This window comes from Marmota flaviventris, chromosome 16 (assembly GCF_047511675.1).
Source record: "Marmota flaviventris isolate mMarFla1 chromosome 16, mMarFla1.hap1, whole genome shotgun sequence".
In the NCBI taxonomy this organism is placed as follows: domain Eukaryota; kingdom Metazoa; phylum Chordata; class Mammalia; order Rodentia; family Sciuridae; genus Marmota; species Marmota flaviventris.
Window position 1 is genome coordinate 16,697,193 of NC_092513.1, and position 12,430 is coordinate 16,709,622.

The 12,430-nt window shown below is 47.0% G+C and overlaps 1 protein-coding gene across 14 annotated transcripts in view; it reads right to left on the reverse strand.

Annotated features, from left to right (window-relative positions):
* Znf532 (zinc finger protein 532) overlaps positions 1-7,011 on the reverse strand; it is a 105,739-nt gene extending 98,728 nt beyond the window's left edge. For 6 of the 14 annotated variants that reach the window (XM_071602711.1, XM_071602710.1, XM_071602698.1 and 3 more), the window contains exons 1-3: positions 6,762-7,011; positions 5,152-5,233; positions 4,957-5,066 (exon numbers count right to left, since the gene is read on the reverse strand). The gene's annotated coding sequence lies outside the window, so the exon portion shown is untranslated. Of the gene's footprint in view, positions 1-384; positions 475-4,956; positions 5,067-5,151; positions 5,908-6,001; positions 6,183-6,644; positions 6,672-6,761 lie in introns of those variants that run through there. The other 8 variants (XM_071602701.1, XM_071602702.1, XM_071602700.1 and 5 more) reach the window with 8 other exon arrangements.
* Between the last annotated feature and the right edge of the window lie 5,419 nt (positions 7,012-12,430).

The window sequence follows — 12,430 nt, forward strand, 5'->3', positions numbered from 1 at the left end:
CCCATCACTCCCAACATCTAGTTGGGTACCACCACAACACGCTCCTGGCCCCTTGTGCAGACAAAACCTACCCCACAAGCAACACCCTAGATCTTTGTGGTTTCTCTCTCCCAAACTCCTGTAGTGGTCCCCTCATCTGACTTCCCTGCCTCGAGCCTCTGCAGCCTCCACTCCATCTTCCAATGTGCTGCCATAGGACCTTTGTGATGAAGGATGTCCTCCTGCCAATACTAGCTATATAAGGAAATCCACACTGGAAGAGACTGTACACAAAAACCTTCTTCAGTCTGTCCCTTGACTGCCTCCCAGATGCACTGACTGTGGGACCCAAACCCAACTGGTAGACTAAGCCCTGCCCTCCCGCTGGCTACTCCCTCCACTCACATGCTCTGCCCAGCATATTATTCCCAGAGCTGTGGCCTTGCTGGTCTCACTGGTCCTGCCTGGTTCAGCTGAGAAGCGGCTTCTTCAGAGGTCCTCCCCTGACCCTTGGCACTGGACTGCCATTCACATTGCTATCTGTAGGTTACTTCCCACACTAGATTTTTCTCTATTGTTCCTTTTCCCTTTGTATTCCCAAGACCTAACCAATGCTTGGTGCTCAGTAAACACTCAGGAAGTGTCTGTTAAATGGATGAAAGCATCCTCAAATTAACATTGCTGCTTCCCTCCTTGCTCTACGCCACCAGCACCTCTATTTGCTCTTCTTGATCCTAAAAATTGTTTTATCTCCTTTCAAATCTCCCCTCTTCATTGCTTTGATAGTGCCTAAATATTTTTACTTCCTTACAAGGTATCAAAGCAGAACAATGATTTCAAATTTTAGAATGCCACCAATATTTTAGCTGTAGTCTAAATCAAATTATAATTAAGTAGTTGTTTACACACAACCAAGATCTCAACAAAAATCTTTGGAATCACTTTCCAAAATTTCAACTCTATTATTGAGTTGTATTTTATGGAACCTAAAGACAAATGTAAAAATTAAACAGCCAAGTGTTTCTGAAGAGATTAAAAACAATTGCTGGAGGAAATAAAGGATATTTTACCACTTGGAGTTTTGTGTTTCCACTTTTGGCTAATTCCGATTAGTTCAGGGTTATAAAGCATGTCATCCTATTAAAGAGTGTTCTCTCAGGATCATCTCCTGAATGTCTTTAATGTTTACCACCATCTCTTTCTTAGAAATCTTAACTGCAGCTGTCAAGACCAGATCTTTTCTGTGAGTTATGATGAGCTGAATTTATTTTCATCCAAACCCCTCTCTTATGTCTATACCATATGACCCAACCAAGTATTTACAGAAGAGAAAGAGAAACTATGCGCGTGGCTAGGATGTAGCTCAGTGGTAGAGCAATTGCCTAGCTGCCTAGCATGTGCAAAGCTCTGGGCTCAATATCCCCACACTGACAAAAAAAAATAGAAAAGAAAAGAAAAAGAAACTATTTTCATGCTCAGCAGTCTGAGGCTCCTAGGAGGAGCACCTGAGCTCAGGGACTTCAAGACGAGCTTAGGCAATACAGTAAGACCTAGTCTCAAAAAAAGCAAACGCTGTTCACATGAAAACCTATACACAAATGTTTACAACAGCTGCTTTCCCCCTCCCCCAATCACCAAAAACTGGAAACAACTCTGATGTCCTTCAACCAGTGAATGGATAAATATACTGTGGTACATCCATACAGTGGAACGCTACTCAGCAATCAAAATGCATCTTGCTAAGTCAAAGAAGCTATTTATATGACATTCTGGAAAAGACCAAACAATGGGGACAGAGAACAACAATGATTGCAGGAACAGAGGTGGAAGAAGTCTGGTTACAAATGGGTGGGCAACAGAAGGAAATTTTGGTGTGATGGAATTATTTTGCATTGATTGCAGTGGTACATACATAATTCCATACATGTCAAAACCCAAAGAGTTACAATGGATTTCACTGTATGTAAATTAAAAATTTAAAGTTTATTCTTTTCTTTTTCTTTTTTTTTTTTTAAAGTACACTGGGGACTGAACCCAGGGCCTCACTAGAGCATACTAGGCAAGTGCTCTACCACTGAGCTACATCCCCATCACTTTTTAAAAATTATTGTTTTGGGACAGGATCTCAATAGATTGCCCAGGCTGGCCTTGAACTTGCAATCCTCCTGCCTTGGCCTCTGGAACAGCTGGGATTACAGGCATGTGCCACCATGCCTAGTAAGAGTTAACTCTTTAATCATGACTTGGTTAAAGATCATCCCTAAAATATAATTAACACAAAGGTGTGGATTTCTGTAAGGTCCATCATGGCTGCTGCTGTTCTCATCTTGCCATACAGGATTAGGAAGGGATCTCAAGGGATGAGGAAGGCGCCACCCCTAATGTCTTGCAGATCTTTTCAGTTTCCCTTGCACTGGCATCCTTTATAAGGTTCCTCATCAAAGGCAACCTCTGCGTCAGCTGTGTGCTGTGAGGTGGCGGTCTACCAAGAACATGGGAAAGGTTTCTCAAAACCTGCAGACAAACTGCACTCCAGAGCAAAGCCCCCCCGGAGTGCAGTTCAAGGGAAGAAATAGAGGGGGGTGGAGAACACAGATTCTAACATTCCAACCTGTCCAAGCAAAGGTAGGAGCAAAAAAATTCCACTTACATGCTGGTTCCTCCTTCCTAGACCTCCCTTAAAAATGACTGGGGGTGGGGAGTCTGAACAAGGAAGAGAGACAGTGTTCCTGAACCAGGTAAGCTGAGAGTTCTAAAAGTCCTGGATCCAGTGTTCTTTAACTTGGAAAATGTGACTCTAAATTTCAGGCAGATGATAAAAATAATCAAGGATTCAACACCCAGTTACACATTTTTTCCAGTGTATGGCTGGGCCACCCCACACAGCCCTGCTGCAAGGAGATGGCCCAAAGGTCCTCCTGGGAGATTGCCGCAGGCAACCCCAACCAGGCATCAGGCTTGGGCTCCAGCTCCAGCACAGGCCCCGCCCCCAGTGTGGGTGCCTGGGTGTTCCCTCCTGGCTCTCCCAGGAAGGAACATGCCCTTACATATTCTCCAAAGCACGCTGGGAACCTCTCCCTGGAGGCCTGGGCCTGCTAGGTTGTTATACCCCAGCCTGAGATCAACACCTGAGGCAAGCCCCGTCCATGATGAGCTCATGATCACTGCCCTGGAGAACCAGCTCTCCAACCTTAAGCAGCATTTGCAGCTGGAAAGACTGGCCTAAATGCAAAACAAATGCTATTTTCAGGAGACTTCTGGGGGGAGGGGAGGAACAAAGCTAAAAACCACCAAGAGAGTAAACCAGAACATTCCACGACATGCAGTGCCCAAAAAAGCTTTTTTAAATATATTCTCAAGAAATAGCCACTGCAAGGAGTGAGCTGTCAAAGTTAAATAAAAATCACTGACTCCAGAAAGACAGGAATGAAGAACTAAATGATAAAACAGCTTATTGTATTAAGCTAATTAAGGTTTATCATATTAGCCATCTGAGTTTTAGTTGGCACCAGAAACGCAGGAACAGCATATCATGCAACATGGATTCGGATCTGCTTTGCAAGCATATTTCTGCCACAGTCATCCACAGAACCTCTGGCAGTCGAAAATGAGGTAGAACTGAAAACCAATTTTAGCACAGTGATTTGCAAAGAATTTTGTTCCATCGTGTAAGCTATTTGCTGGTATATCTGTCCGAGATTACATTTATCTGTATTAAATACTGCATAAAGTATTCCAAGCTAACCATGCACTCCTGTTTCCCCTTTTGCCAGTTTTATCAGACAGGCAATGTTGTGCAGCCAAATGAAAAACATTTCAACAATAAAAACCCTTGCATACTGAACACCCTCACTGCAGATATGCTGCCCACCAACTGCCAGCACACAACTTAACCAATTCTAAGATTCTCGGCATTTCTGAAAATACTGCTCTGTTGAACACGGAGAGGAACGAGATACCCACTTCAAAATGAGGGAGAAATGTATTTGCAATGTCTCCTATGGGCTCCTCTTGACTGTACTTTTACCAGACCAGCCGAAAGGCAGAACCAGTTCTGTTGCTGAGATCATGTCGGATCCAACTCTGGAGCGACTGGTTTCCTGTTTGGGGAAGTTGCAGTTCTTTTCACAAGGAACCCCAAGGCAAAATGTTTAGTGTTCCCCTCACAGCCTTTGTTCTTCTCTTTGCTACACTCCTTACTGCTCTCTCCTCTCCTCTCTCCTCCTCTCCCACCTCTGGTTTGGGAAGGTGCATGAAAATGCCAGCTCAAATCTAACTGCAATCTTTTAAGGCATGAGACATTTTCCACCACCCATTCCAGTAGAGCTGAGAGTTAACAGGCATCTTTGCACAGATGAAGCCAGACTACCCGGTCTCCCCCTGGTCTTGCATTAGTATTCCACATTAAAATGTATGCCACAAATAATCCAATGGCGAACTCACCGTAGACAGCCCCCAAAATCAATAAGACATTCCACCACTTGACTCGGAGTGAAAAATCTTTCAGGTTAACACTGAGAGCATGGTAAAAGAAAGGTGATGAATGAACAAAAGGAGAATCTACCTCCAGGCTCCTCAAATCCTAGAAGGTAGCCAGGCTGCCTCGATTTGGTGAAGCCCTTCCTTTTCTTATCATCATCAGGAAAATGCTACATGTGTACTGCTTCAGTCTAATGCAAAACAGCGCATTCTCCACAAGGCCCTGCCGCCTACCATTCTCTAAACTTGCCTCTTTCCAGGCCTGATTGTTCCAAATGCCCAGGGCACATGAGATTTAATGAAGGCATTCAGATTTCACCTTGATAGCAATACCATCAAAAAGTCACTCAGATCCCATCAAATGTGGATAACATTAAGAGTATTTCTTCTCCACCATGAACCCCATTTTATCTCCAGGGTACCAGTCCACTGTCAGTCTGTGTTTGAATGGATCTGTAAATTAATATTTAAATTCATGCTCAAAACAGCACATCTCACCTTGTGAACCTTGACCTTTTGGAAAGACTTTGGACCAGTGCTCAGTTACTGTCACACGGTTGCATTCTCTGCAAATATGAAAGGGTTAAAAGCAGCCCCAGTCAACAGGCCTACAAGGAAAAAAAAAGACAGCATGTATGGCTAACAGCATCACTGGAAGGCATTTATGCTCATTTCCTAGAACAATATTGTTACCTTTTGGCCTTCATAATAGTCAGAAGTATCCCCAACACCCTTTAGTAGCTTCTAAAAGGAAAAGCACAAAACAGAACATACCCTGCAAGAGAAAAAAGGCATGCAAAGTAGCATTCTCCAGCAACAAACAAACTACCATTACAAATCCATCAGTTCACTCTGGTTTTGTTTTGTTAAAAACACAGAGAAGAGACTGCACAAACCAAGTGTCCCCACCCTAGCAAGGCACATTTTTTTCTTTAATAAGGGTCATAAATCTCAGCTCCTTGTCCATCCCTTAAGCAAAAGAAAAAGGCAGGAAAAGCCCAAGTAATCTCAGACCCTGCAAACCTGCACCTTTTTTTCCATCGTCTCTACACAGGATCTTTTAGGGCTCCATTAGTCACGTACCAGTGCTGTGTGGTGTCTAAGTGTGCATTCACATACTGTGTTGGGATGGCACCTTCCTGCAAGCTCCTCTGCTTTTGGCTGCCATGAAGGGAGGAAGCTGCTATCCTACTGTAGTAGCTCAGTGACTGCATTGTGTTCAGGAGCTGATCTGCCTCAAACCAGTTTCAGCCGGTTCTGGTCACCCTACATAAAAAAGCTATGGCAACCCTCGCTGAGTTGCCAACAAGTCCCTGAAAATCATCAGCACAGGGGGGATCTCGCTGGGGGTTGCCTCTCCCTTTTAGGTCTTCCTGAGGAGGGGAAGGTCATCGTGTGTCCCCCCGCACCACACAAGCACACAGCCTTGGAAATGCTCACCTCACAAGCCCCCACAGAGCCCCTGAGGGCTCTTTCCCCCTCCCCTTCACCCCGAAGCCCACCGCAGACACTGTTTCCCCCTCCTTCTCCTTCCCCCACTTACCTCCCACAACCTGGCTCAGATCTTTGTGTACGTGTGTGTCAGTGTGTGTTCTCTGTGTTGGTGGCTGACAAAGAGCCCCCAAGAAAGCAATCTATGTGTGTCTCCTCACACAGGATGCGTCGGCTGCAGGAGCCGGCCTGGCCTCCTAGCAGAGTGGTGCTGGCTTGTTGACCAGGCTCCTCTCTGCCTGTCACCCCCACCCCACCCAGCCCCCTCCTCCCTTCCGTCCCTCTCCTCTCTCTCCCAGCCCTGTCACCATCACCAGCAGCCCCCCCAGTCTCCTCCTCCTCCTCCTCCAACCTTCTCTTCTTTCAAGCACCTGGGGGGAGAAGTCCAAATCCCTTCACCTCAGGGTAGAACTCTGGGGATGTCTGAGGAGGGTGGGGGGAGCAAATGAAGGGGCAGTGGGGGAGAGGGGACACAGAGGCCTTGGAAAAATCATCTGTGCAGAGCCAGCGCTGGGTAGGTGGGGGGAGCGCCCGCGCTCACGTGGCCCCCTCTCTGAGCCGGTGGGGCCTAGCAAAACCGGCCCTTCCTCGGCCCCCCAAGTAAGCTGGCGGGGCGCGAAGGCCAGCTGTCCCTAGGGCGAGGGTGGGACAGGCCACTGCAGTCAGGCCAAGGGGCCTGAGCCTCGCGCGCTCACCCCGACCCGCTGGGGTGGCACGAGGGGCGGCTCCCCCGCCTCTCCCGGCGCCCACCCGCGCCCCTGGCTCGCCCCGGCCGCCCCCTGGTCGCCCCCGCCGCAGAGGCGCACACCCACCCCCGGCCCGGGGTTGGCCTTCGCAGCGGTCAAGCCCGGGCGTCTGGGCCGCAGCTCGGATGACCTTTGTTCCGCGCGGCGCCGCCGGCGGCTGCTGCTGCTGTGGCGGCTGCTGCTGTCGTCGGAGCGGCGGCGGCGGCGGCGGCGGCGGCGGCTTCCATGTTACGGGCGTGTCATCCGCATTCCCGCAGCCGGGGTCTGAGTGTGCGTGTGCGGTGCAGCGGCCTCGCCGCCGCCCCGGCTGCCGGGCTCCCGGGCCGCCGCCGCCGCCGCGGCCTCGCCGTGCGCCCGGCCGGCCCCGCGCCTCCCCGGGCGCCGCGCTCTAGGCCGCGCGGCGGCGGCGGCGGCCGGCCCGCCACGCCGGGGCCTACGGCTGGGGGTGCGGGCCCGGGCGGCGGCGGCTCGGCCCGGGCGGCGAGCGAACAAAAGGGAGCGCGGGCGAGGGGGAGGGGGCGTGGGGGAAGGGAGACTCGGGAGCCAGGCGGCGGCGGGAGCGCGAAGCCCCGCGGCCGGCGGGCGCCGACGCCCGGCCGCTGCCGAGCCCGAGCCCCGCGGCGGCGGAGAGGCGCCCCGCAGACCTGCCAAGTCTCGCCCCTACGGGCTGCCGCCTCGCAGCTTCGCCCCGGAGAGCAGAGCGGGTGGTGGTGGTGGTGAGGGGCCGGAGGGAGGGCTGCTTTTTTTTCAAACGACATTTCAGACTCTCACCCAGTCCTTTCCATGGCCCCAAGCCGCGACTTACTCGAGTGGAAGGAAGCAAGGCCTCGCCAAAGATGGTTGAAAAAGACCGTGAGCCTCTCTCTACCCAGGATCTTGAAGCCAAGGTGGTGTTCTGTTCTCCTCGTAATGGTGGCAAATAAGTAAGAAGAGAGCACGCTATCTTCGGATAAATTGAGTCTGAAATCCTCCCTGGAGGTGAAGGAAGGGGCTCTCCTCTGGTTAGTTAGTGGTTTGGAGCCCTTTTCGCCTTAAACTGAGCCACAAAAGAATGGAAGACACCCCCTGGGGTGGGGAGAAAGCCCTGGTGTAAAAGACACACGTTTTGCTTTCAGAGAAAAAGCCACTGGGGCCAGATTGAAACATGGCATGTTCAGTTCATGTAGGTTTTTTTTTTTTTTTTTAAATGGGGGAATGATATTGAGTAAACAAGATGTAATAGCTGGATCTTTAAATTCTCGAAGGGAGATGGTGTTCAAATGTAACAAGCACATATTGTACATACAGCAGGTGCTCATAGCTTACAGAACACAAAACGATACATACATAAACCCACCAAAGGCCACGAGGGGTATACTCGGAGCCCATCCGAGAGCGAGACAATGTATTTCCATTCCAGATGAAGTGTGCTGTTTCCAGCCCCGTGCCCTGGTTCCTACATTGTTCACAGACGTGTACTCCATTGAAAGGATTTTAAAATGAGAGACAAACCCCCATGTCAAAGTAATTGTGCTGAACGCTGGAAATAGGACAAAATGGAAGGAGCTGAAAAAATGTCACCATTACCTTTCCAAAAGGCTCACTCCTGTTTGATCCGACTCTGAAGACACTAATAGACTGGAGTAGCCGCGAAGACTCCCAGCATAGAAAGTATTCCTATATGTTTTATTTTAAATTATATTGATTGGCTAATGTCTGCAAAGTGTGCACAAAAGTTTCATTCTAAATGTCAGTATTCCCCTCTTGCATTAACTCTCATGGAGGAAGCCATTGTTCTCTAACACTGAAGTAAATTTCAAGTAGCATTTTTGCTCTTTAGGACTTCTCATGCAAACAACCCAAATTATTGTCTCACAGAAGAGTTGTCTTTAATTTCAAACAGCAAATTGGAGTTGCACAGAAGTTGGAATACACAGCTACATATTTACACACGTTTAGAAAGACCTATGTACAATCTGCAAATTTTGCCAGCACATTTATCATTGTTCCAAGATGATGAAATTGAAACTCTCATCTTCTTTTAGCTGGAAAACAATGCCACTACTCTGTGTGTTGAGTTTCAACTTTACCTGGGCTTGATTTCATTTGAAAAGAAGGCTTTTTTTCTTCTCCCAAAGGTGGGCCCTTATTAATATGCATGTAAAAAACATTATGTGCACTAAAGAGCATACAAGGACCTGCTCATTTGAAATCTTGATGGGCTGGGGATATTACAATGTATGGAATTTCATAATTTACGTGCCATAGTAAATCCTAGCTTTCATGGATTTGGAATCTTTGTTTACTTAAAACTCTGTTGCCCCTCCCCCATTCTCTTAGAGGGGAAAGCACAGCAAAGCAGCATTTGAATGGTGACAAGAGTTGTACTCCCAAAATCAAAGTCTGAATTGCTTATCATTAGGAGTCTTCTACAGTCTTCTACAACTGCCTCGTGGCTTCAAAATGTCAAATACTGTAGAAGCAGAGCTCTGTATAACCCAATGTTTTGATCAACCGTAGTCTGGAGGAAATTTGATTTAAAAAGCACAATTCTTCATTCGCACAAACAGCAACTGATAACATTGCCTCTGCTTTTCAATTCCACAAACAACCAAAAAGTAAAAGATAATCATTTCTAGCAGATTATCTCAGTTCTATCTTTACAAGGATTTCAGAGATGTTCCTTTGCCAGGTTGACTCAACAGTTAAAAGCAAAGCATCCATCTTAGTCCATTCTGCAAAAATCATCGAATTTCTCAGCTGAAGAAGCTTTTATTCCAAGTTTTAAAAAAAGACACTACCCCTCTGCCATAAAAAATATTTTTAAAAAAATTAAGGTTCATTGTATTGTTCTACATATGCAAAGCTATCTTGTGTACCAGTATACTTTGAACAACAATAAAACAGTAATTTGACTACAAAAATGAAATATAACAATTATCTGAATGTAGCAGATAGGGAAGGGCAGAACAAAGAAACCATATGATTCACATGCCAAATAGAAACTAAAGGAATTCCAAACCCTTTGGGATTTTGTTGTTGCTGTTTTTATTGCTAACTTATCAATGTCTTGGTTATTCCTCCAATCAGTGTATTGCAAAATCCCAGATTCTTTTTTTTTTTTTTCTAAGTCTTTTGTGGTTGGAAGCCGGCTTTGTAGAAGCATGTCGATATCATTCTTTCCCTCCAAATTCCACTATGAAATTGGGAAATTCCTTTGTCAGGCAGAGCACACAAAAGGTGTGTTCCTGAAGGGGAGTGGGGGGGGGGGGGGGTGAGTGGAGAAAGAAAAGGCTTTTCTTTATCTCACCATCAAAGGCCTTGCAAAGTACTCCTGAACTGAGCAGCCCCAAGACTTGAGCTGCACATTTTTTAGCTAAAAATCAAGCTAGGCCTAGGTATTTATAGAGAGGTTAACATGTAAAATTTGTTAGCATATTTCTAAAGGAATTATTACAATGTTTGACCGTAGAATAATAATTTCAAGATTTGCAGCAGAGTGGCTTTTTAAACATCAACCTATTGAAAGAATTAGGATTTTTTTTCTAAATTTCCAAAAACATACCCTGGAAGAAATCATAACCAGGTTTAATTTATTACCGGCCTGCCAGAAATAGACTGAGGAAAGAATTTGCCTTATCCTTTGTTAGTGATTTCATAAATAGACTTTCTATAGCAAAACTGCCTCTCCTTTTCTGAGCCTCAATTTGGAAACCCCACAAAGGACTTTTTCTGGGAGACCTGCAGGGGTGGGGGTTGGGCTCAGAGTTGGGCATTATTTAGGAGGCCCCTGGATATTTGAATGACCTCCTAAGTCCTGGCTACTGGCTGGATCCATTCATTCTTACCTCCTGCTGTCTCTTTAGGCCTAAATGCTGGAAAGCTGGCCTTGTCCAAGGAAAGAGAGGGTAGAGACAAAGGAAAGTGGATAGTTTCCATAAGCAAAACCTTTGGGAATTAAAGGAAAGCCAGAAGTACCAAGTTTGGGATAGCAGTTAAGAGTCATCTTCAGAAACTATGGCCCAAAGAAAAAGTCTGTTGAGAACCTTGTAAGACTTACTAACCCTTGTAAAATTTCACATCACAGCTGGGCTTCCCTAAAAGGAATGGGTTTGGATTTGTTTCCCAGCCTCTAAATCCAAGAGGAGGGACAGAGAAAGAAGCAGTTAGGAAGGTGTCTGAGAAACAGAAGAGCCATCAGGCTTAATCCTTTGAGGACCAACTAGAAAAAGAAGAGGACCCACAGCACTTGGGGATTGAGTTCCTCTTGAGAAGGAATCTCAAGGATCTTACGGGATACAGAGACCACCTGCACACCATGCATGTGTCTTAGCATCCCAACAGCTCCATCCATACACAATGCTTTGCACATCCCATTGTTGACAGGAGCTAACCAAACCCACAGGAACCTGAAAGTAAATGTCCTAAATTAAACTTAAGATCTTTGCCATGATATCAGATACTGAAGTTTTCTGTCCTGGGTCTCTCTTCAGGGAATTCACCTCCAACTCTAAGCTGCTGGAAAAGATAGTTTCTGACCACTCACAGCTGAGTCTCTCACTGCACAGGGCTTTGGCCACTTTCTTATGACAGCTCTTGGGATCTGCCCCACCCAGCAGTGTACCCCTTCCCAAAGAGCAGCCAACCTCTGTGTTAGCACAAATGAGGCACCATGATGAAGGAGATGAGCAGCAAACTTCAGATCAGCAAGCTTTTCTTTATTCAGGATTGAGTGAGGAATCAATGGGTTGAATGCCTGGCATGGCTCATTTTGGGGACAGAAAACGGCGGTAGCCTTAAGCAAGATCTGGGTCATATAGGCCTGCCTCCCTCAGGGTGGGAAAGAACGGGGTTCATTCCTGGGGTTCACTGTATTGGGGTCCCCGCAGATCCATTAGGATGGGCCAAGAATGTGAATAGGGAATTACCTGGGGCTTATAGTATTGGGGTCAGATGACCCATTAGGGTGGGTGGGGGGGGTCCAGGTGCCAGTCAGTTCCTTTGGTGTTCCTTAACTCTGGTTGAGGTCTGGACCTTTAAATGACAAAAACTTCAATTTTACCCCCATAAAGCAGGTGGGGGAACAGCTATGGATGCGGGGGAAAGTCCTTGGGCTTATTTTCCACATCCTTCACTCTGGCTGAAAAAGAGATAGAAAGCCTTGCCCCTCTTCCCTGAGTTTGGGCCAACCCTAAGGAGCCACCCACTCTCCACAGCTCCTCATCCCCTGGCTCTGGCCTTAGTCACCATAGCATTGTGTCAACTTCTTTCTAAACCTGCCTGCTCACTCCCTCACAGGTTTATCTCCAGAGATTTCTCAGTCTACTTGTGGGTAATTCAGCCTGACGCACTCACCTAACCAGATCTCCCATCTCAGCTACTGCTTTCTCTGAAAATGATATTTATTTCCTCTCATCTACCCCCATCAGCATGTGCTGGGCAGACTCTACTTCCCTTGCATTGATCCCAATCCCTCCTCTCCACAGCTGTCACCCAATCTGAAACTCAGTCCCGTCACCTCAGTTTAGAATTTGTCCCTGTGGGGCTAGGGTTGTGGCTCAGTGGTAGAGTGCTTGCCTAGCATGTGTGAGGCACTGGGTTCGATTCTCAGCACCACATATAAATAAATGAATAAAATAAAGGCCCATCAATGTCTAATAAATAAATTTTAAAAACCTTAAAAAAAAAAAAAAAGAATTTGTCCCTAACTGGTCTCCCGACTCCACCCATTCCCCATCCCCCTCCCTCGCCTCTTC